Below are 24,359 nucleotides of genomic sequence, written 5' to 3'. Positions count from 1 at the left end.
ACTTGAATTAACTAAAAAAAATTAAAAAAAATTCCATTTTTTTGAAAAATACGTAAAATATTCTAATAGAATATTATATTGTACATATTCTAAAAATAATTTTAAAATGCAAAATAAATGGAAAAATCCAAAAATTCTTTTTTAAATATTATTTTCAGAACTTGATTTAACTAAAAAAATATAAAAAAAATAAAAAATAAATAAAAAAATGTGTTTCATCGGTCTCACAAAATTAGGCCGTCGTACATGAACCTAATCTTATATATATATATATATATATATATATATATATATATATATATATATATATATATATATATATATAATGGCCCTAATCTTCTTAATTGCAAAATAAATTCATAAAATTTTTCTCATCTACAGGTGAAGAAATGGTTTTTGACGATAAATGGGTTAGAATGGTGTATTGTTAGGACATGGGAGGAATATGTAAGTTACCTTTATCATTTTTATATTTGTTCTCACAACTTTTGTTGGAATAATAATCAGGATATTTTGGTTAATTGTAGAATGCATTTGAGAGATATATGCTTGAGAAGTACGGGGATGAAATCACTCAACATACGGGGGATGATGCCGAGTTGTGGGCGCTAAGTCAGGGAGGGAGAAATGATCGTATTTTTGAGAAAGGATCGTCTAGTCATCAATTAATGATGACAGGGACATCACCTTACGGGTTTACTAAGTCCTCCATTGAGTATGTACATTCTCAACTACAGGTATACTTATTTCATGAAGACATTATGTTTTTTATAATCTTTTTTTGCTATTATCTACAAAAAAAATTATTATATATTAGTAAGATGATATATAGTATGTTATTAATTATATAAAAAAAATCAAGTATAGTGATGTTATGTATAAAAAATAAAATGTTTTGCTATTATGGAAAAATGGTAAGGTAAATTGCGATAATATATATATATATATATATATATATATATATATATATATATATATATATATATATATATATATATATATAGTAATAAAAGAATAGTTTTATTCTACTTTTACATTTGTCACCCTATTAGACCTTCTAATTAATCCATATTTTTTTTTTGTCATGTGTCACTCTATTATGTTTTCTAATTAATGCAATCCACTTGTCAACCTATTGATTTCAAATTTCAAATTTTAAATTTTTCATTCTAAATACATTAAATTAATAACATTAGAATAAAAATTTAAATAAAAATAATATAAATTTTAAAATGATATAATTTCACATGTTTATTTAAATCAATGATTAAAATTTTTTATAACTAAAAAAATCTTTTAATTAATAATTTATTTAAAATAATTTTGAGTTTTTATTTTAAAATTTTAATTAATTTTATAACCGTAGTTTCCACGGGTTATAAACTAGTGTATATATATATATATATATATATATATATATATATATATATATATATATATATAGACACACGTTTTTGTTATGAATAAAAATTAATGTATGTTGCTATTGTGGATGAAAAATATAAGTATAATGTTTATATTAACAAAAAAATAAAATATTGTGTTATTATGTATAACAAATAAATCGTGTTATGATAATGGATAAAAAAAATAATGTATATTGCTATTATTAATAACAAATAATATATGTTGTTATTATAGATAAAAAAAACATAAGTATATTCCTTATATTGGTAAATAAGTGTAGTATGTTGTTATTTTAGTTACAAATTAAAATATTTTGTTATTATGTGTAAGAAATAAAGTTCATTGCTATTATTGGTAAAAAGTAAAGTATGTTGTTATTATGGAAATAATAAATATGTATATTTTCTATATTGGTAAAAAGAAGGTACTATGTTGGTTAAAAGTATAGTAAGTTGTTATTTGATAAAAAATTGAAGTGTTGTTCTTATAGAAAAAAGTAAATTATCCTACTTTTACACATAAAATAAAGCGTTGCCGCTATGGATTATAATTGTAACTTCACAAATTTTCAAACTATATTTTTCAACTATATTTTTCGTTTTGAAAACAAAAGTAAATCATGTAAAACCATTCTTCCATAAAGACCAAGGTAACAAATTGTTTTGACAACACCAAAACCATGTTATAAAAATGTATCAGAAACATCACAAAATCAACGAATGTTGAAATCATAAAATCATCTACGATGTGGATGTGGTAAACTCACGATGGGCCCTTCCCACGATTAGAAGAATAACTTGTAAAATATTTAATTTTAAATTTTAAGTACATAACTTAGTGAGTTCTACAAATAATACATAATTCGTTGTAATCACTATGCATAAATACATCGAGCTTGTGGGCTTTCGCTATCATCCTTCAGAAATTTAGGCTCATGGTATAACACCGGTCTTGACATCATCCAACAAGCCTATAGACTCACGACACAACATCAGTCTCTTCATCGTCCAAAACAGGCTCACGTCACAACACTGGTCTCTCCATCATCATACAAGAATATAAACATCATATACAAACAATAGGCAAGAGTCCACTAGTAAGCATGCCATCATACCATAGTATTACACATATATCCTACACACAACGGATCAAATAATCACTTAAGTAATATAGTATGGAAACTCATCTAAATCTAAAGAGCTAAAAACACCGGCTCATGTGAGCCCTCAAACAAATCAGCTACATCTACCGCCTAAGTCAAACAAAGGTCAAACCTCAATCCATAGCTCACCCTTAAAGTTTGGCGAAAAGCCAAACTGGTCAAAAAGTTAGCGGTCAAAGGTTTATGTGTCACGCCCACTAGTTCTTCACGTCTCGTGTACTACCCGATGAAATAGTTGTGTTTCCCAGTTCGACGCGTCACATGCTAAGAGGCTGCATGTGTCGCATGCATTTTTCTAGACAACCTCTTTGTTAATTGCTTAATCCTCTAATTCAAGGGTTGATACTTTCTAGAACTTTTTAAAATATGCACTTAATGGATAAAGTTTCCAACTTTATCTATTAACAAATCTCCATTTTCCAAATGTCAAACCCTAGATCTAAAACGTTTCAAAAATGCACAATCAACTTGCATGGTACATAAATGGGCTTATTCTAGCATTCCAAATACACCAAAAGATTCAGAATACATCAGTAAACTGATAGGTTTTGATAGCTAAAAACGATTTTTATATCTTATAGTGGCAAACAGAAGAGATTTTAAAATAAATATTATTTTAGGACCATTTGAAAACAAAACCTCTGAGGATTTATTTACACAAGTTAGAAAGATTATAAAACAACCATAGGATGTTTATATGACAACCTTTGAAGATTTTGAAACCACTTGACAATTGGCTAGTTGATGAAGATGACAAAATAACTATTATTATAATGGCAAACTAAAACGATTTTTAAATAACGATTATTTTAAGAATGTTCTAAAACAAATCCAATAAGGATCCTTTTACAAGAGTTAGAAAGATTATAAAACAACCATAAGATGTTAAGATGACAGACTTTGAAGACTTGGATCCTACTTGGCAATTGGGGAGTTGATAAAGAAGAAAAAAAAGGTTTGATCTTCTCTAGAGGTATCCACCAACAAGTTGGACTCACCAAGAATGTTAGTCCTTCACTTGTATTAGTACTTCTTAATCCTTTAAGAACCAAACATAATTTAGTGTTAAAGGAGAAGAACTTAATTACTTAATTCTTTCACTAGTCTTCAAAAGAGAGAAATAGAGGATAGGGGATCATGATCTCATGTTTAGAAAGAATGTAAATAAGAAGAAAGACAAATAAAAGCCTGTATTCCTTATATACTAAGACCCATGATCAAATGCCCATACTTTCATTAAATACAACATATATTAGATCACAAAGGGATGGTGCATGTAATAAAGAGTTAAACAAGTAAACTGGCCCATCCCTTTGGTACTTTCGATTAGGAAGATAAGTGAGAGGATGGGAGTAAAGTGTTTAACACTTCACTTCATTAAGCTAATGTATATGGTTAAGTATAGTGAACTTCAATTTATCCAACAATTTGTACACAACATATTAAGCCATACCATATGATTAAATATCTAGCTATAGTGTCTAGAAATATTATTTTCATAATATAATAATTCCCCAATTAAATAAAAGAGTTGATAATATTTATTTGATAATCAAATTAGAATAAATACTCAATAAATGAATATTTGCTAAAGGTGTCACCCTATAAGACCATATGTTATTGGCCAACATCATTCTAAAATGATTCTTGAACATATAGATCAAACAATCTCTAATATCCACAAGATTCATTATAGATTGACAGACACAATGGTTGACGTCTAACAACAGACCACTACCCCCAACAACACAAAAAAAGTGGTACCATCTAACAACAACTAATTTCAAAAAGCTCCAAGCTATAATTGGTGCATAAATGTTATATTAGTTATCTCTTTGTCACAAGCATCATGTTGAATATGAGAAATGGATAGCATTCAATATCATATGATGTTCAACTTTTAGTAAGGCCTAGATGTATAACTCTCAACGAAAAAAAGGAAAAAAATCTCATCTTGACTACATACGCCTTTTATGTAGTTCATGTTATACCGAATAACGACCTTTGTAATGATATTTTAATAGGAACAACATTGGACCTTATCAAAATACAAACATCCCCATAATCAAGTCTAAAATATTCATCTTAGGTCGAAGAATACACATATGATTTGTTTTTTTATTAAGAATCACTCATGACTACGATCCATGGAGAGATCTTGTGACATTGCACGTCTAATACTTCTTCTCCAACAAGTACTAATAAATTTGGTTCTATCCCTTTGTTATTTTCATCTTCATGAAAATCAATCAATCCAATTCATACTATTCTTATTTCATAGTTTCTTCTACAACGATGAATGATCATAGACATTTACAATAACTATATTATTCAAGGATTAAACATGGTAATATAGAACACATCAGGATTTTAATGAAAAGATTATATCCAATATATCAAGACATTACAATAGTTGTTGTTAGTATTATTCCAATAACCAAATACTAAATTTTAGTGAAATCCAATCACTAGAATAAAGAAGTCCTATAATTCTAGTATGAAGTTCATGCTTTAGCTAGTGAACGGGTTCATTAACTGGATTCGTCAAACTTGATATGTATAAATTTTGCGAATATTAAAATTTTATGTTTCATTTATATCACATAGTTAGAGAAAACCACCGATAATGTTATAGGTGCTTAAATATGAACTCTTAATTGAAGCATCTACATATGTTGTTTCCTAAACAACAATGTACAATGACTTTGTAGTGTATTGCAACAAATTTTTTCTTGGAACTCCTATCTATACAACTTTTCCTTCATTCATAATGAGTACACGCCCAATTGCAATTGCGGATAATCTCAATATGTTTGGAAGTTTGCATTTGTTGCTCTCTTTCAGATACTCCGCAAATCATGGATATTTCTTTCGTTCCTCATAATTACTTTAGAATGTTCCTTTCAGTCACCCTATAACTTATTCTCATGCTTTAAGCATATGACGTATGTGGCCTTCATGTATAACATGGAACATATGATGAATCCAGTTGCAAAAGCATATGGAACACAATCGTACTATCTAGCTCAACCTTTGTGTAAGGATTCTAAGGCATACTTAAAATCTTGTCATATGGTATTTGTAATAAAAATTCCCGTAGAGTTTTATATCTTGAACCTTTGAATATCTCGACAATGAATGCAATTTTAATGAATCTTTTAAGTTGCCATGATCTATCTATATCGATATTTATTCCAAGAATTAGTGTGTCTTTCACATACATGACTAGGAATGTAACTGCACTCCCACTAGATTTCTAGAAAATACAAGTCTTTTCATTTATAAAGAAAACACATTTTTGATTTTCTTATAAAAAGGAGGATTCTTAGTTTTAGATATTGGCTTTACATATAAACAAATTTCCATCCATGTATGGTTTCTCCTTTGAAAATTGTACTCCTTATAGCCATAGTATATCGATGAAGATTAATTAATCTCGTACATAATTATCATAGATGAATGCATCTCTATGTATTCATGGCTTTAAGCCATTTGTTCGATTCAGAATTTGATATAGCAGTTTGGTAGTCTGAAGTGTTTACTATAAAAATTTCAACATCAGATACGAGAAATCCAAATTTCTCTAGCTTCTATCTGCCACTATGATGCATTTAGTTTATGGTCTTTGAACCTTTAGAGTTACATTTTGCTCCCATTTAGAAAAAAAACCTTTCTAAGGACATGTCTTTTAGAATGATCATTAGTGGTATTGTAGAAACTTTATCCTAAATAATCTTTTTGGACATTCTACATAAATGTTATTATTGGACGTTAGCTTGAGTTAAGCTTCTTGTCTTACATATGCTCCATAAATCTATACCTTTTATATAAGGCTATAACATTTCATCCTTAGTATTTTGAAGGTATTCACGCTACTTGTTTGGTTGGAAATAAATATTCAAAATATAGGTGTTGTAGTAACCATAACTCAAAAAATTATAATGGAAAGAGTTCTTCAATTCATCATAGAGCATACCACTTCATATAAGATCTAATTACTCTTCTTAAACATACAAGGATTATCTGGGTCGAATAAGTTGTGATTCGATATCACAACTCCTAATATGATCCCAGAAGACTTGGCTTGAAACTCATTTTCGTTATTAGAATGAAGGGCTTTTTCTAATTAACTTGTATTTAATCTTCACTATAAAAGAGTTTGAGCATTTCAAAAGTTTCAAAAGCAACGAATAAAAGTCGTTAGTGAAGTCAATTAAGTATCTTTCACCATATCTGTTCATAGGATTGAAAAGACCATATACATCAACATGTGTAATTCTTTAACAAATCTTTTTCACTTTCACTACCATTAGAGAAAAACGATTGTGAATCATCTTTACATATAAATAGGACTCACATATATCAAATTAGTTCTTAAAAGTACCATCTTTGGAACTTGGGATATGTGTTTCTTTTTTATATTTTTAGGATGATAATGTTATAGATAAGATTGAGTCAAATATTATTTGATTTTTTTGGTGTTATCTTTAGAACTATGAATTTAATGAAAACATATAGATTTACTTCATGAATAACATTATGAGAAAATAATCTTAACATGAATGTAAACATCCATTAGATGATAAGTAAATCTAAATTACTTCAAAATTTGCAACTGTTACAATATTCCTAGTCATAATAGGTACTAGAAAAACTATTGTTTAAAATCAAATAGAAACTATTTGGTAATCAAAAGTTTCGTCAATTCAAACAACATTTTCTTTCCTCTAGCATGGAGTACCAATCTGCATCTAGTCAGTTTCTTACTTCTTCTAAACATCTACACATAAAATCAGATATTAGTGTCATATTTATTATCGTATACTTAAGTATATAGTGAAAAGTATATAGCTCTATCATATAAATACTTGAAATGTTGGTATCACCGTACTTCCTCAACTTGGTGAGATAAGAGGAGGAGTTACTCTTCTAGTGTTCCGCCTATCCATAATTATAAGAAGACGGATCACGTTGGACCTTTTTTGATTTCTTGGTTTATGTTGTCTTTCCCTTTTCTGAACCATAGACCTCTTAGACCACACATTGTGACTCTCTTTGACATTGTTAGCTTCTAATGTTAGAACAATTTTGTACCAATATCAATGTTCTATCAGAATATCTACTCTACTTGTCGAAATATCTGCTATGCTTCCTAATTTTGCAAGACCTTCTCAAGGTTTGGGATCATTATTCCCAGTATGATGTAAGATACATCATCAACTGCACAATCATGCTTCCACCAAGCATCATTATCAGACCAACTGGTTGATAGAGGTTTTTCGGGAATGGGACCTTTAAGAATGTATCTTTGCTTGTTCTTGAGAAGAATTTCAATGTACAATACTAGTCGTAGAATTTATAACATTGAGTCTAACTATCTCTTATAAATCAACAAAATCTTACAAAATTTCATTTAGTATTTTAAATATGTAAGTCTTTACAAATTAATACTTTTGATTGTTTCTAAAGCATTAATTAGTTAAAGTCTAAGATACAAGTTACTAAACAAGTAAATGGTAGGTGACCTTTAACCCATCTACTTAATCTAACGAGATAGGTAGCGATTACCAATTTCATCAAATGTAACTCCTAGTATATAGGATCCTAAAGAACTTTTTGTTTAACTTGGCATGTTTGATCCCATCTATGCCTCGGACCTCTCATGCTTAGGTGACCTTTATCACAGATGATTCCCGATCAAGTCATCATTCTTGAAAAACTTGTGGTGTCGACATTTAACAAGCGGTTACGTGACCTTTCTCCCACTAGAACAAAAAAAGAAAAAAACCTTGGCAATCATAAGACAAAATCCAAGTATTTAGGTGATCCATCGCCCATAAGGACCATACAAATGTGATGGGGTTTCTACATAAGAACAATCCTATGTGCTCATGCAAACCCTAATGCTTAGATCTAGGTTTCTCTATTGTACATGCAATGAATCCAAGACTTGCAAACCCTAATCTAGCATACAACAATCAATATTAACATATAGAATCAGATCTAGATGTTTACATCTTGATTCTCTAGCTTAATTCTTCTTTGCTTGAGCTTAAGATCACAATTGTAACCCCTCTAATGGATCACAAACACCAAGAAGCAATAAGGCAACTATGAGAGAGGGAGGAGGGATGCTATTTTCGTTATAGGGTTTCTCTAGACAATTAAGTAGCTTAAAATTGCATCCAGGGGTCTCCTTTTATAGTATAGGTTGCTAGGGTTTTAGTTTAAACCATAATGGACAACTTAGCCACCAAGCAGCCGAAGGATCCTTCCAGAAGAAGGCCTTGGACGAAAACATGAAGATCCTTCTTCATATTTTCGTTCTCCCTTGGTCCAATAAGTTTCCTTAACCTAAAATCCAACTGTCACACTTTTGACAGTTTATACCCCTTTATTTAATTAATCTCTTTTAGTCACCAAATTAATTCCTAATTGATTTATGACTAATACTAATTAAATAAATATGACTTCACCTTTAATATATTATTCTTATAACATATTAATAAACCATAATATCCTCTCTCTCATTAAATTACCTTGTCAAGTTGCTTTGGTGAAGGCAACCCAAAAGGACCATGCATAACCGGGTCAAGTACATACCAAATATAGTTACAGGCTTAGACACTAATCCAACAGTCTCCCACTTGGATAAGTCTAGTAACTATATCTCACATACGACTTCAAGATCCGATTAGCAATCGTAGCTCTTATACGCTGCTGTCAACTCTGATCAAACTTTGTCCTTTAGATAAGGGATCGTATAGCCCTCTGTTATAGATATCATGCTGACAATTCTTATTGTATTGCATATGTTTCTCGATCTCCGATTTTTTCGACATAAAATTTAGTTGAACACATCAACTTCATTCTAACCGAGCCCGACACATAAGTCAAACCAAATCATCGAGTGGCCAGGATATCGCTTTTATACTCTTAGAATAAAAGGAACAGATAAAATTCGACTCGTATGCTTTTACTATTCACTAGCTAAGTTACACACAACAATGCATTTTATAACATCAAGTTACTGATGCGTTTTCGCATCATCAATGTATAATCAACTAGCAAACAATAACCATATATCTAGGTCTACAAGATTATATGATATTATCATCTTGCGATCACTTTCATAAAGCGATACCAGCAAGTGCAGGTTTATTCCAATGCTCAAATCATATTCATAAGCACTTATGAACCTTGCAGCAAACCTTTGCTATGTCTAAAACCTTTTAGACAATCTACAAACTATTCATGACAATCTTCTTTCATATCTACTTCCAGCATATGAGCGATTGTGGACTGTTCGAATAATCTCATTATTCAGGAAGTCAAAACATGCAAAGTGAAACTCAACGAAAATACTTAATCCTATATGGCCCCAAACTTGTGAGTATAAATAAAAACACTTCTTATTTAGACACCATATTGATTACTCATTTTTCATTGCTTAATGTTTCGGATAATCAACTACTTACTTGAATTATAACAACAACTGTCTCATGCTCTCAGCATGCACACTTTGTTTGTTTATGGTTCATACTTTGTGAAATAGATCAATTGAAAACTTTTCAAATGATGCTCATCTCACAATTCCTTTTCCTTATTGTTAGTGTAAGAATACAATTTCTTACCACTATTAAAACACATTAGATTCTAACATTATATGCAACGATCCTTTCGTGAAGTTATAGCACAAAAATCACTTAAGACTTGGCTAACTCCTTAAAGAAGGCTCTATCAGAAACAATTCCATAGATGTGATGTCTCTCTCTCAAAGTACATTTCTTTGAACATCCTTCTTGCATAAAAGTATATAATCTTAGACATTAATTCCTACTTTCCAACTCCTAATATGGAAACATTTCCATATTTGCCATATGACAAGTCATTCTTAATAGAGTCTTATCTATTCATAATAATGTCGGTATGGTCTATTCAATACTATACTTCTAACTATTTACAAGAGATCAATCCTTAGTGAACTTTAGATCGTCCTTTGATAGTTGTTTAACTATTTAGTCAAAACCGGTTCTATTCTCTTTTCCCTCTTAATGCACTTGGCATTTGGAAAATTTTAGAATGGTCAAATATTATAGCATATGCAATCGATCCTATACCTGAAGCATATTGGACACGATGTATAATGTTTTACATAAAGCCATGATACTTTATCATCCTTCTTCCATAATATTTTATGTGCCATGTTCTCATAATTCAAACTTTGAGAACGCACTATGTATCTTTGACTAAATTTATTAACATTTCTCGATCTAAGCTTTAGATTTTCAAACGAAGTATAATATTCTCTTCCTTAATTATAGCAAAACAACTTTTTCAACCCCTACAACTTTGCAAGGTGAATCTTTGTTTTCTATGATTAATATTGCCAACTTGCAATACTTACCATAATAATCATGCTCCCACTAACATGACGATTATTTCCATACAAGCATAACTCTTATGCTCCCACTACCGTTGACATTTATTAAGAAAACTTGAAATTCATGTTTCTAATACTAGATGCATTGATAAGTCTTTATCAAGCTTCTTGAACCCATACACCTTTCCTTAAATAGCTTATATGTGTGTCTAAACAATTTTAGAACTCAAGTTACTGAGTCCCAAAATGTTTGGACCAATTGCCAAATCCCGCAATTCGAATTACGAAAAGGGATGTCGTAATCATAATCGAATTCGAGAATGCAATTTTCACAAATACTATTTTCTCAAAATCCTTTTTAGTGAAATTATTTCCTCACGAACAGAGAGAAATCTTATCACACTTAGATTTTATGGTGTATTGGTCCTATCCATGTGAATTTATCAAAATGACAATCATAAGACTATCTCTTTGAAAATTCAACTCTTATGGATTGAACCTATTTAATCTTGAGCTTTTGCCTTATGGCAGCGCGGGTGCCCACCATGTCTTCCGAGTTGTTAATAAGATCACCCCTTCCAATCAATGTACCTTCCATTGATTAGGATGTCTTGCCTCTATTCAATCCAATTGAGAACTCATAGAACTCATATTGCATAGTTAACTAAACTGGAATGGCATAGAACCAAAATATGTCAACACGATTTGATTATAACCTCCAAGTCGTGTGCTAGCGAGGATTGATAAGGTTTATTCTTGATTTGTTCTTGAAACTTTTCAAGATCATTTAGACTCCCACTTACCTCTTGACATATATGATTCTTTTGTCAAGAAACTTTCCTTGACAAAACAAATATTCAAGAGTCATTCAGGAATCCTATCAAGACTAACACTTTACTTAATTGGTTCCAGTTGGTCTTTGTCTTATCCAAGACCCCAACTAACCAATTTCAAATGAACAAAATAAGAAACTTTCCTATTCTACATTTGATGAGTGTAATAAACCTACAAAAATAGATATGTCATTGAATGTCACAATCTTAACTCTAAGACTTGATATTGGAACGAAGTATGATTGACTTTCTTGATTAACCATTCCGAAAATTTCTGATTCCTCTACTTAGTCATACAATGCACTAAGGTATCTTAGATGATCAATTGAGAAATAGTTCTTAATCATTAAGACAATCATAAAACTCGATACAAGCACTCTCCCATCTTCTTAGAAAGGAGAACCTTTTATCTCTCTGCCTATTTGATTCTTATTATTCGTCCTACTATTTATTGAAACTTTTCAATCAACTTAGAATCACACTCAATCTCATAAGTGCAACCATATTTTCTAAACTTTTTAAAATTATTACGAATAACTTATTGTTCCTTGTGGTGGACTTGACTAGCACACAACATTGCGAACTTGATCTCTTAGTCCTTCGCTTGACTCTTTGTCAATGAATTAGTCTTAAATTTCCCAAATACAAAGTTTTTCATTCATCACACAAAACTAGTTGTATGATTCCAAGTTTCTTTCCAATTGAAACTTGGGCGATGAGAATCTTTCCTTATTTGGCAAATTTCGACTCTTCCACACATAACATTATTAAGAATCACATCCATCATTTGCAAGTAATATCAATAAACACCAATTTTCATAATCTCCGCAAATTTCGACTCTTCCATACATAACATTATTAAGAATCACATCCATCATTTGCAAGTAATATCAATAAACACCAATTTTCATAATCTCATTGAAGGAAATGTAAATAAAACAAACTCTATTTTATTGCGGAAAAACTTGTCCTTACAATGAAAATTTAATGAAAACTATGCTATTACGTATTGTTTAAGCAAAAATATCTAATTCCAAAAGTAGCAGGTAAATTTCGATCTTTGAACTCTTCATTATCAACCTTAGCGTGCTTCTTCCTTAAGCTTCTTTCCTTTTCTTTGATCCTGCAGAACACCAAAAATGTAATCTTATCACATTATATGTTTAGAATCTAGAATAAGAACTTAACATAGTTAGATAGTGGATTTCATACCTGAAGAAGAACCAAAACTCTTGGCTCTCCCATCTCTTTGATCTCTCAGGTAGATAGGGCAGCTTCGCTTCCAATGCCCTTTCTCATGATAGTAGAAACAGATGGACTCTTTTGACACAGCACATCGGACCATCACAGACTTAGTTCTTTCTGGACTTCTAATGTTGCCAGAGTCCATGGAACGTTGGGAGTTCGGTTGTCCAACCAAATATGCTTGACCATCACGCCAAATCATTGCTGATTCGGCAGAAATAAGCATATAGGTCAAATCGATGAAGGACACATCACAATTCATCGTATAGTACTCTCTAATGAACTCACCATACGATTCAGGAAGTGACTGAAGAACCCAGTCAACAGCCAATTTTCCAGAGAACTCGATACCCACCATTCTTAACCTGTCAATGTGCAATTTCATCCGTAGGACGTGTGTACACACGGATTTCCCATCTTCATTTTTCTTTGTCAATAGGGCTTCAATGAGCTTGAACCTTTCAAGATTTTGATCTTGTGGGTCGAGGAGAACAATTAGAGGAGGTGGCAGAAGTGAAATGTCATCCTCTTGGTGAAAACTTTTCTCATCGGATTCGGAAATACCATAGTTAGAGTCAGACATCTAGAAAACGGGAGAAAAAAATTCAAGTTAAGTTGATTAAGAATCCTTGATGTAACACCCAAATGAAACACCAAGGCTAGGATCCAACAACATTATTTACAACTTAGAAAGGGATACCGTACTCTAAAAGTAAATAACTTGAAGGTAAGTGAATGACGATTCACTAATTTTTTCACCATGAAAAACGAAAAAGAAATTAAGTTTTAAATGTATTTGAAAAACTCCTAGTTCTTTGAGATTCGTTGAACTTTTCAATGACATGTTTAAAATCTCGATATGCCCTTCAAGATTGTGACTGGGATGCCGAGGATTGCAAACAAGTTGTGAATAACCATGCGAATCAACATGGTGCACTCAATGTCTAATCACCTAATCAATGTGCTGGTAAGCCACGCACGCTCCATTGATCTATGATAAACATCGAGCCACCCTTCACCACCAATGTCAACCCTAAGTTAGTGTGCCGGTTAACCACACACGCTCCACTAACGTTTGACAAGGGTATGAAGTGTAATTCCATGGATTAGCATACATTTTCACATTTTTCCTAAAGTAACTATGATTGGGAATTTCTTAAAAGACATTTAGTTACTTTGTATACTTCATTATACTTTTAATGGAAGGTTTCGTCCTATCCTACCCGTTCGGCTAACGACCCCCCACTAGTGAAGAGTGCGGTGGGTAAGAGTGGATACCCATTTAATCATAGTTTTATAGGCAATTTCCTTAAACACCCCTTATAGACCAACTTTGTGAATGGGGCCTACTAACGGTAAGAGTGACTATTTACTCATACATATATATAATATTAGACTTTTAATGTTATATATAGTACAGGGTGTATTTTACACTTTTAAAATACTAGGTGGTCCAATTTAATAAATTATACTTTTTAATTTGATTAAGATTAAACCAAAACTTTATGGAATTATTAACTCACTTTTAATTATACATTTTAATTAATTAATAAAACCATAAGGGTGTAATTTGAACCTTTTCAAAGTACTAGGATTTTAGAATTTAAAATTTCAAAATAAGACTTTCAATTAAATTTTAAAATCCAAAACTTGAGGGCAAGTTTTGAAACTTTTCAAAACACAAAGAATCAAATAACAAATAATACAAATTAACTCTTTGATTATCTTTATTTGACCTAATTCATATTCTAAGGGTTGAAATTTAACAATTCAAAATTAAACTTTAATCAAACATTTAAATTTCAAACTTGAGGACAAGTTTTGAACTTTTTAAAATATACAGGATCAAATAACAAATAATATAAATTAAACAATTAATTTAGTGATTATCTATATTTAACCTAATTTAATTCCTTGCAAGATAAGTTACCCAATTAATTCAAATAATCAATTTTAATCATATAAGGAAACTATTATCTAATCAATTGGTAATTATCTTGTGTTTTGGAAAGGATAATCTTTTGTTAACAATAAAAATCGAATTTTATTAGTTAGAAACTGATTAGGCAAGTATCCTTTAGCAAAACAGCAAGAAATCCCGAAAATTACTCTGCCAGACGACAAAACTTGTCGAGTTGCATCTGAACTCGTCGAGTTCATGCAACTCGTTGATTTCCTCAAAGAACTCGTCGAGTTCATCAGGCAGAAGGTAAGAAAAATGATTTTTCAACACACAAAGCATCCATACAATTGAAACCAACCTGGGTCTGATACCACTGATGGGTTTTCTACATAAGAACAATCCTATGTGCTCATGCAAGATCTAGGTTTCTCTATTGTACATGCAATGAATCCAAGACTTGAAAACCCTAATCTAGCATACAACAATCAATATTAACATATTGAATCAGATCTAGATGTTTGCCTCTTGTTTCTCTAGCTTGAGTCTTCTTTGCTTGAGCTTAGGATCACAATTGTAACCCCTCTAATGGATCACAAATAGCAAGAAGCAATAAGGTAACTATGAGAGAGGGGGGGGGGGGTGCTATTTTCGTTCTAGGGTTTCTCTAGACAATTAAGTAGCTTAAAATTGCATCCAGTGGTCTCCTTATATAGTATAGGCTGCTAGGGTTTCAGTCTAAACCCTAATGGACAACTTAGCCACCAAGCAGCCCAAGGATCCTTCCGGAAAAAGGCCTTGGGTGAAAACATGAAGATCCTTCTTCATATTTTCGTTCTCCCTTGGTCCAATAAGTTTCCTTAACCTAAAATCCAATTATCACACTTTTGACAATTTATACCCCTTTATTTAATTAATCTCTTTTAGTCACCAAATTAATTCCTAATTAATTTATGACTAATAGTAATTAAATAAATATGATTTCTCCTTTAATATATAATTCTTATAACATATTAATAAACCATAATATCCTCTCTCTCATTAAATTACCTTGTTAAGTTGTTTTGGTGAAGGCAACCCAAAATGACCATGCATAACCGGGTCAAGTACATACCAAATATAGTTACGGGCTTAGACACTAATCCAACAAAACGATGCACGTGTGTTGTTCAAAGGGATGAAATTAACTTGTATTTTAAGAACCAATTATATTATGTTAATAAAAATTCATTCTATTTAGATATTAAGCTAATATCTTTATATTCAAAATTTAATGTTAGATCCTTAAGAACCAATTATAGTATGTTAATAAAAATTCATTCTATTTTTAAGACTTGGAGTTTGGATGAGTTTTAGAATCGTTATTTTAAATCTCATTTTAGTGATAATTTTTTTTGATATTATGAATTTGTAAAATAAAGCTCATTTTATTTTATACACTCATTTTTTACATCTTATATTTAAAAGTCATTTTGACAAACCAAAACTCTGTGATGATAATTATGCTCTAAATAATATTTAATATTCATAAAATATAATATCATCATATTGTATTAAATCTAAAACACAATCTCATTCATATATATATATATATATATATATATATATATATATATATATATATATATATATAATATATAGTGTGATGTAAAAATAATACTATAACTTAATGTAATTACAATATACATCAAATTTAGTCATTTTAATAGAACTTTCTTTAATTATAAACGATATTGAGTTTACATTTAGTATAAAATATATTTAAGGTATTTTAAATATTTCAAACTTGACTATTACGAACGAGTTTTTACAATAAAAACCATTTTAATAAAAAAAAACTCAATTTTAAATTTTTTTAAATAATTTTAATAAAAACTCATTTCTAAACATCTAATGTTATAATCTAAATATTTAATTGTCAAATTCCAAATGATTTTAATTTATTATAAATTGTTATCTAGCATGCAAAACATATTTCCATACACATATCATAACAAATAACAACATAAAATAACTATCACAGGCATACATAAAAATTTATAAACAAAACCATTTATTACTAATAATTCTTATAATCTACCATAAGAATTATTAAGTTATTCGTAAAGGACTTAAAAGACACTTGAAAAGGTCTTCTAGCTTTCATTTTTCAAAACAAATCTTGGTTACAAAATGATTTCAGTCCACCATGTGTTGTGATGACATGTGACTTAAACCATTAAAATCATAACTAAACCCAAAACCATGAGTTGAAACTAAAGGTTGAGATTATATTCTTAAGTGATTAAGACAAAGAATATTCTTCCAAACTTGGAAATATCGTGGTCTTGTTACATTTGGAAAAAGAATAAACTATTCTAAACTAATTTCTTACATACAAAATAAACAAATGAAATCAACAGATATTTATGTATTTCATCTTTATGAATAAATAAGTAACAATGATCACAACACAAGGGTCCTAATCGCTTGTTTATACACAACATCATCATATGATATAAGAAACAAACACTTTTTTATAAGGCAAATTTATACAACCAAAATACATGAGATATTTGGTTGTATCAAAATATCAATTATAAAACTACAAGTTTTCATAGAAAACATATTTAGTAATTTGTTAGCAAAATGAGACAACAAACATGTTTTACAAACCAAAGGTTATCAAACATTAAAATAAAATTCTAACATGTAAAAGAGGCTCTCATACCATTGATAGGATTTCCTAGTTAAACCGATATTTTTATCTTATAACGACATATTGAAACGATTTTAAAATAACTATTATTTTACGATAGTTTTAAAACAACACCACCAAGGATCTTTTTAAATGAGTTAGAAAGATTATAAAGCAACCGGAATATGTTTAGATGAAATTTTTTGAAGACTTTGATCCCACTTGGAAATTGTGGAGTTGACGAAGACGATAAAAGACAAGAGGTTTGATATTCTCTAGATATATCCACCAACAAGTTTGAGTCACCAAGAATCCTAGTTCTTCACTTTTATGAATTACTTATTAATCCTTTAAGAACTAGACACAATTTAGTCTTAAAAGAGAAGCACTTAAGAACTAGACATGAAAGGGGATGATGCTCTTGGGTTTGGCAAGAAAAAAGAGAAGAAGCAAGACAAATGAAAGTGTTTGTGTTCCTTATATACTAAGGCCCATGATCTAATGCACATACCTTCATTAAATAGAATGATATGACATCAATGAGGGATGATACATGTAAGAAAGAGTTAATAAGCAAACTAGACCATCCCCTAGGTACTTTCGGTCAAAAAGATGAGAGAGCAGGAGAGTAGAATGTAAAACACTTCACCTCATTCAACTATGTACGTGGTTAAGTCTAGTGAACTTCAATGTATCCAAAAACTTGTTTACAACATATCAAATCATACCATATGATTAAATAGGTAGTTATAGTCTCTAGAAATATTATTTTAATAAAATAATAATTCATCAATTAAATACAAGAGTTGATATTATTTATTTGATAATCAAATAAAATTAAATACTCAATAACCGACTACTTGCTAACGGTGTGACCATATATGATCATATATTATTGGAAAACATCATTCTAAAATGATTCTTGAGTATATAAATCTAACATAAATAACATTTGGGATATGGTGTTCTCCCACCTCCAAGAAACAAGCCAAAATGGACCTAAAACTGCTAAAAACTTAGATTTGGAAAAGTTGAGCCATAAAGTTTAGAACATGATGACCTACTGACAAACATCATTCTAAAATGATTCTTGAGCATATAAATCCAATATAAATAACCTTTGGGACATGGAATTGTCCCAACTCCAAGAAACAAGGCCAAAATGGACCAAAAGTTCTAAAAACTTAATTTTGGAGAAGTTAAGCCTTAAAGTTTGGAACATGATGACTTACAAAGGTCCAAAGAAAGGAAATAAGTTAGAAATTTGAATGGATCTAGAACCTTGCAATTAAACCGACTTTTTTTTATTCTTCAGAAACAACACAAATGCGTAAAAAACTCCCAAATAACACAAATGGGGGATAGGGTTTAATTTTACAGGTTAGAGGCTAAAAAGGTGAACAAACCAAAGAAGTTACAACCTTTAAGTAGGGCCGAACACATAGGGTCTATGGTTTTATGCCTATGCAGCTACTCACTGTGTGCTTAAATAAAGCACGCACAATGTGTAATACAAGCTTGCGCTTTGTAACCCAAACACTCAAATTCTTTTATACTTAAAAAAAATGATAGATGATAGCAAACCGGGATATAAATGTTACAAAAACCAAGAATGTATTCCTATTATTAATAAAAATAATTAAGTATATTTTCATATATAGGTACAAATAAATTGATTAACATTTTTATCACGGTTTCAAATAATATATGTTGTCATAATTGATCAACATGATACTAGATATAATTCATTTTACTAATTATACATTGTTCGTTCAATATTTATATATACTTGTTTTAACATATTTAGGTACGAGAGTTGCAAATTCAAATGGAAATGGAACGAAAAACACGAGAAGAGATGCAAACACAAATATCCGAACTTATAAGCCGATTTAGTAACCATTTCGGTAAGCCAACAAACCCAAAATCATTTTTCTTTATATATATATATATATATATATATATATATATATATATATATATATATATATATATATATATTTACCTTCAGAACCTATTTTAAAAAAAAAAAACTAAAAATAAAGAATTCATAACTTTTTATCATTTTTCAAATAGTATCAAATTCTTTAAAATAGTTTACCTTTTATTTTTTTTCAAATTCATAGTATGATTCTGTGCAGATTCACACGGTGAATCCGAAAAATATATAAGCTTTCACAATATGAAGTTATTAATTTAGATATTTTTAGTTTTTTTTCCAATAAAAAATAAGCTATAAAACTTGAAAAAATATTTGGTCCTTCGGAGAACCATTAATAATGGTTTCTATTGAATTTTTTTTTCTCTCCCTCTCTCTCTCTCTCTCTCTCTCTCTCTCTATATATATATATATATATATATATATATATATATATATATAACCAAACGGATAATGATCTTTGGTTTTTGTCCATATTTAGGTAATATTGTTTTTTTGTAAATATTTGATCAATAAACTTGATTGACGTATTCATAATAGGATAATATCATCAATAATTATCGATTATATTACCGTATTTTGAAAAGGATGAACAAGTTTAATGATTAATATTTACAGAAAAAAATGATTATCAAGACTAAAGTGTGTTATAGGTCATTGTCTCAAAAAGGATTGACGGGAAAAAGTACTTTTTCAAAGCCTCTTTTACGGTTGATGAAATAAATAGGGCTAATTCTATATGTACAATAAAAAGACGGTTTGGTCTTGTAAGGGCTGAAAAGGCATTGGTCCATATATTTTCTTTATTTATCAATTTTATTGGAGATCAACAAGGATATTTATCATGCTATTGGTTGTAAATTTAGTGACCATCTTTAACTTACATACTAAACACCAAGTAATTTGATTGTTTTTTAATAATTTGTTTCCAATGCACTTGCCAACCATACTAAAGTAGTTATTATCTCCATTATTACTAAGGAATCAGTAGCGATCCCAAGGAATTAGTCGCGATCCCAGGACGTATGGATAGTGTGGTTTGTACGGGGCCTTCAATCTTAGCCTTCATTATAATATTTCCTTTTATATTATATTACTAAAAATTAGAAGATAAAAATATGTTAATCAACGAATAGTTGCATGTTGCTAATCTGATATATGCTTTATTAAAAATAAATGTTAAGTTTATTAACAATATTATTAATATCTACTAGAATTTAGATATTAATATAAAGACAATACATATCCACGAAACTAAACCTCCAACGAAAACTAAAACTGAATTCGGTCAAATTAAGTATACAACAAGGTAAACAATTACTAACATTACATATTAACTTTTAAGTGTTTCACGATCATAGTTTCAATTTTACGGTAATGACAAGAGTGGTCTCGTTTGATAGTTGCTATCTGGAAAAATGTTGTGTTGGAAAGTGTTGTCCGGGAAAATTTTCTGTCTAGAAAAGAAATCATGCTATTTAATTGTATATCTGACTGACTGTGCCGAATGATGAAAAATGACTATATTACCCTGTTGTTTTATTCTGTGATGGATGAAGTTGTTGCATAATTATAAAAATATACAAATTTTCATACGAAATCAAAATTACACAATAATCATTTAAAAATCCATATACAAATTGTCTTACAAAGTAATTAAACATAAATCAATTAAAATCCAAATAGAATGTAACAGCCCGGATTTCCAGGTATCTTCTAATCATGTAATTTTTTTTTTGGTGTTTTGTGAGGGGACTTGGCGAGTTGGGGCTCAAACTCGCCGAGTAAGATCGCGAATTTGGACGCGGGGTCACGCCTGGACTCGGCGAGTCTGCGCTGTTTAATGAAACCCTAATTGCCCGGTCCTAAGCCCTATTTAAAGGACCTTATGGCCATTCATTGCGGCTACCTGGATCTTGAGAGCACCAAAGCGACTGAGGGTTTTTGTGAGTGAGATAAGAGGCCTTTGTTCACCAAAATTTGTGTGTTTTTGCAAGAAAGGAAGAGGGAAGTCAAGCTAGAAGAGTTGGGGAGCTTGGAACTACTTTCATTTCATCAGAGGAGGCTTCTTGAGGTATCATTCAGAGCTTATTCTTGTGTTATTATTGATATGGTCAAATCTAGGGTTTCTTCATGCCTTATTTGCTTTGTATTTGAAGTGTGAGAGGTCCCATGGGGATATGGTGCTTAGATCTGGACCTTAGTAGGTCCAGAGAGTCCCTAATATCATGCTTTATGTGCTTCCATTTGGGTTGGAGACTAGGGTTGCCATCCTAGAGGTCATTTCTCCTAAAAGAGCCTTGTACGTGTTGCATGGTAACCAAGATATGAACTTTACGTGATGGATGAGCTTAGGAGGGCCAGATCTATGAGTTGTTGAAGTAGATCTGACCTCAGAAGCAAGTATGAGTTGATGCATGGCATGGACTCGCCGAGTCTGAAGAACAGACTCGGCGAGTAGCTTGAAGATTGCCCTTAACCACTCAGCGAGTGGTCCTGCCGAGTTATGGGTTAACTCAGTGAATCAGGGAGAGTTGGAGAGGGTTGACAGGTGGACTGAGTCGAGCTGGGACTCGCCGAGTTGTTCTTGAGACTCGGCGAGTTGAGTCGTGGTGGCCCCGTGGTTCATGCCAGGTGGAACTCATCGAGTCAGGGGAGTACTCGACGTGTCAAAGGAGAATCCTAGAGAGTTGGTGAAAACGCTCAGACTCGCCGAGTCGCTCTAGTGCACTCGCCAAGTCCGGTCAAAGTTGACCGTTGACCGTTGACCAGAGTTGACCAGTGTTGACTTGATAAGGGTAGTCAACCCTAGTTGAGAAAGTGTTAATTAGAGGTATATTGTGTTATAGGAGGATTATAGCTCGGAGGATCGAGCACGGGTGATTTCCGGGATTTTGCTAGTTATCGAGATACGCGAGGTGAGTCTTCTCACTATACTTTACCTTGAGTAGGTAAACCAGAGTTATGCGATAGAGTATTTGTATGCTATGTATGTTATGTGTTGTACTGCATTATTTCTATGTGATTTATGTTGTGCATGATTACAGAGTTAGAACTTGAGGGTTCACAGAGTTTGGGTGCACGGACCCACAGAGTTATAGCCTCGAGTGGCTAATATGTGTTTTATGTGGTATTTTGGGGAACTCACTAAGCTTTGTGCTTACAGTGTTAGTGTTGTTTGTTTCAGGTACTAGTGATGACCGTGGGAAAGCGCCGGCTTGATCTGTACACACGCTTGGGATTGTTATGATATGTGATCTTGGGATTTGTATGATGTGAATTGAAGTTTTAAACTTGATGTTTATGATAATTAAATGAAAAATGTTTTTATATTTTGCGAAAAATTATTTTGAAATTCACGGTGTTACAAGTTGGTATCAGAGCCTTGGTTTGAGGGATTCGAGTACACCTTCGGGCGTATTTGAACTCAAACTGAGGATTTGAGAAGTATTTTCAAAAAGAGAAAAAGATTTTTGAAAAACGCAGAGCAGAGTTGTGTGTACGATCAGTCCGCGCCCGAACGGTAATTTCCCAGAATACCCTTATGTTATGTGATATTGATATTGATATGATGTAATTGTATGCTAGAGTAGGCTAGGTATTCCTATTAGGACTAGAGTGGCCTGATTTGTGATGCCTTAGCCTAGGAAGGGGAGAGCTGCTATGTGATGCTTGAGAGTGAGTAGGTAGCAGCGAGTGGCTTATGAGAGATCTATTAGAGAGTGGTCTATGCATGATAGAGTACTTAGGATTTGGGATCCGAAGAGGAGGACTTGGGGTGTATTCTGATACGGTGCGGACAGTAGTATTGGGCCCGTACTACTAAAAGCACCGGAGCGGTGTACAGCCCAAGTAAGAATCTTTGGAATACCAAAGATCAAGGAGGAAAGAGTTAATGAGTGTGAGTATGCTCGTATGGGTTCTAATTTAGCGTATGTTGTATTTCGAGGTAGATCATGGTGAGGACATGTTTGATGCCCGAGAGCAGTGGTACCAGTGATGAGGAGATCCGCTGGATCATCCATGAGGAGGTGGCTGCGGCCATCAGGGCAGAGATACCGGAGATGTTTGGGTCTATTAAGACCATGCTGATTGAGACCTTTAACGAGCGTTATGCCGCCCTTTCTGAGGCTGCTGCAGCGGCCACCGCAGCGATTGCTGCCGCGAGGCCGCAAGGTGGTGATGCGTTGTTGTTCCGGGAGTTCAGCAACACAAAACCACCAGAGTTTGATGGGACCCAGGATCCGGTGGCAGCTATGAGGTGGATATCTGATATAGAGGGGTGTTTCTTCACTTGCTCATCTCCTGAGCATTTGAAGGTCCGGTTCGCGCTGAACCAGCTTCGCTTGGGAGCGAAGGACTGGTGGAAGTTTATGACGGCGCATTTCACGCCTGCTGAGATTGCGGCAATGACCTGGGAGAGGTTCACTGCCATGTTCCGAGATGAGTATGTTCGCCAGGTGGAGAGGGAGCGTTTGGCCTAGGAGTTTCTGACCCTCAAGCAGGGTACTGAGTCAGTTACGGTGATTACCAGGATGTTCCACGATAGGGCGATGTTCTGCCCTGAGCACGTGTCTACGGAGCAGGCACGCATGAGCCGCTATCTGAGTATCTTGAGGCGGGACATTTGGGAGTTCGTGGCGAACTCCTCGTATCGGACATTTTCCAAGCTTCAGGAAAATGCCCAAAAGAGGGAGATTGAGCTTGAGACTCAGGCCAGGGAGGAGGCGGAGTCTCAGGGGAGGGATCGGCGACTGGCACAGTCTCAGCCGGCAGCCAAGCGGGCCAAGCCCGCTGATCCCAAACTAGGGAG

The 24,359-nt window shown here is 32.1% G+C and overlaps 1 long non-coding RNA gene across 1 annotated transcript; it reads left to right on the top strand.

The window, feature by feature from the left end:
- The first annotated feature begins 309 nt into the window (after positions 1-309).
- On the top strand, positions 310-19,516 carry LOC128133065 (uncharacterized). The gene is made up of 3 exons (XR_008231257.1): positions 310-447; positions 528-737; positions 19,415-19,516. It is a non-coding gene; the product is annotated as an uncharacterized LOC128133065 (long non-coding RNA).
- Positions 19,517-24,359: the final 4,843 nt, after the last annotated feature.

This window comes from Lactuca sativa, chromosome 3 (genome assembly GCF_002870075.4).
Source record: "Lactuca sativa cultivar Salinas chromosome 3, Lsat_Salinas_v11, whole genome shotgun sequence".
Taxonomy (NCBI): Eukaryota; Viridiplantae; Streptophyta; class Magnoliopsida; order Asterales; family Asteraceae; genus Lactuca; species Lactuca sativa.
The sequence above is the reverse complement of the archived record's forward strand: the minus strand, read 5'-3'. Positions and strand labels throughout refer to the sequence as shown.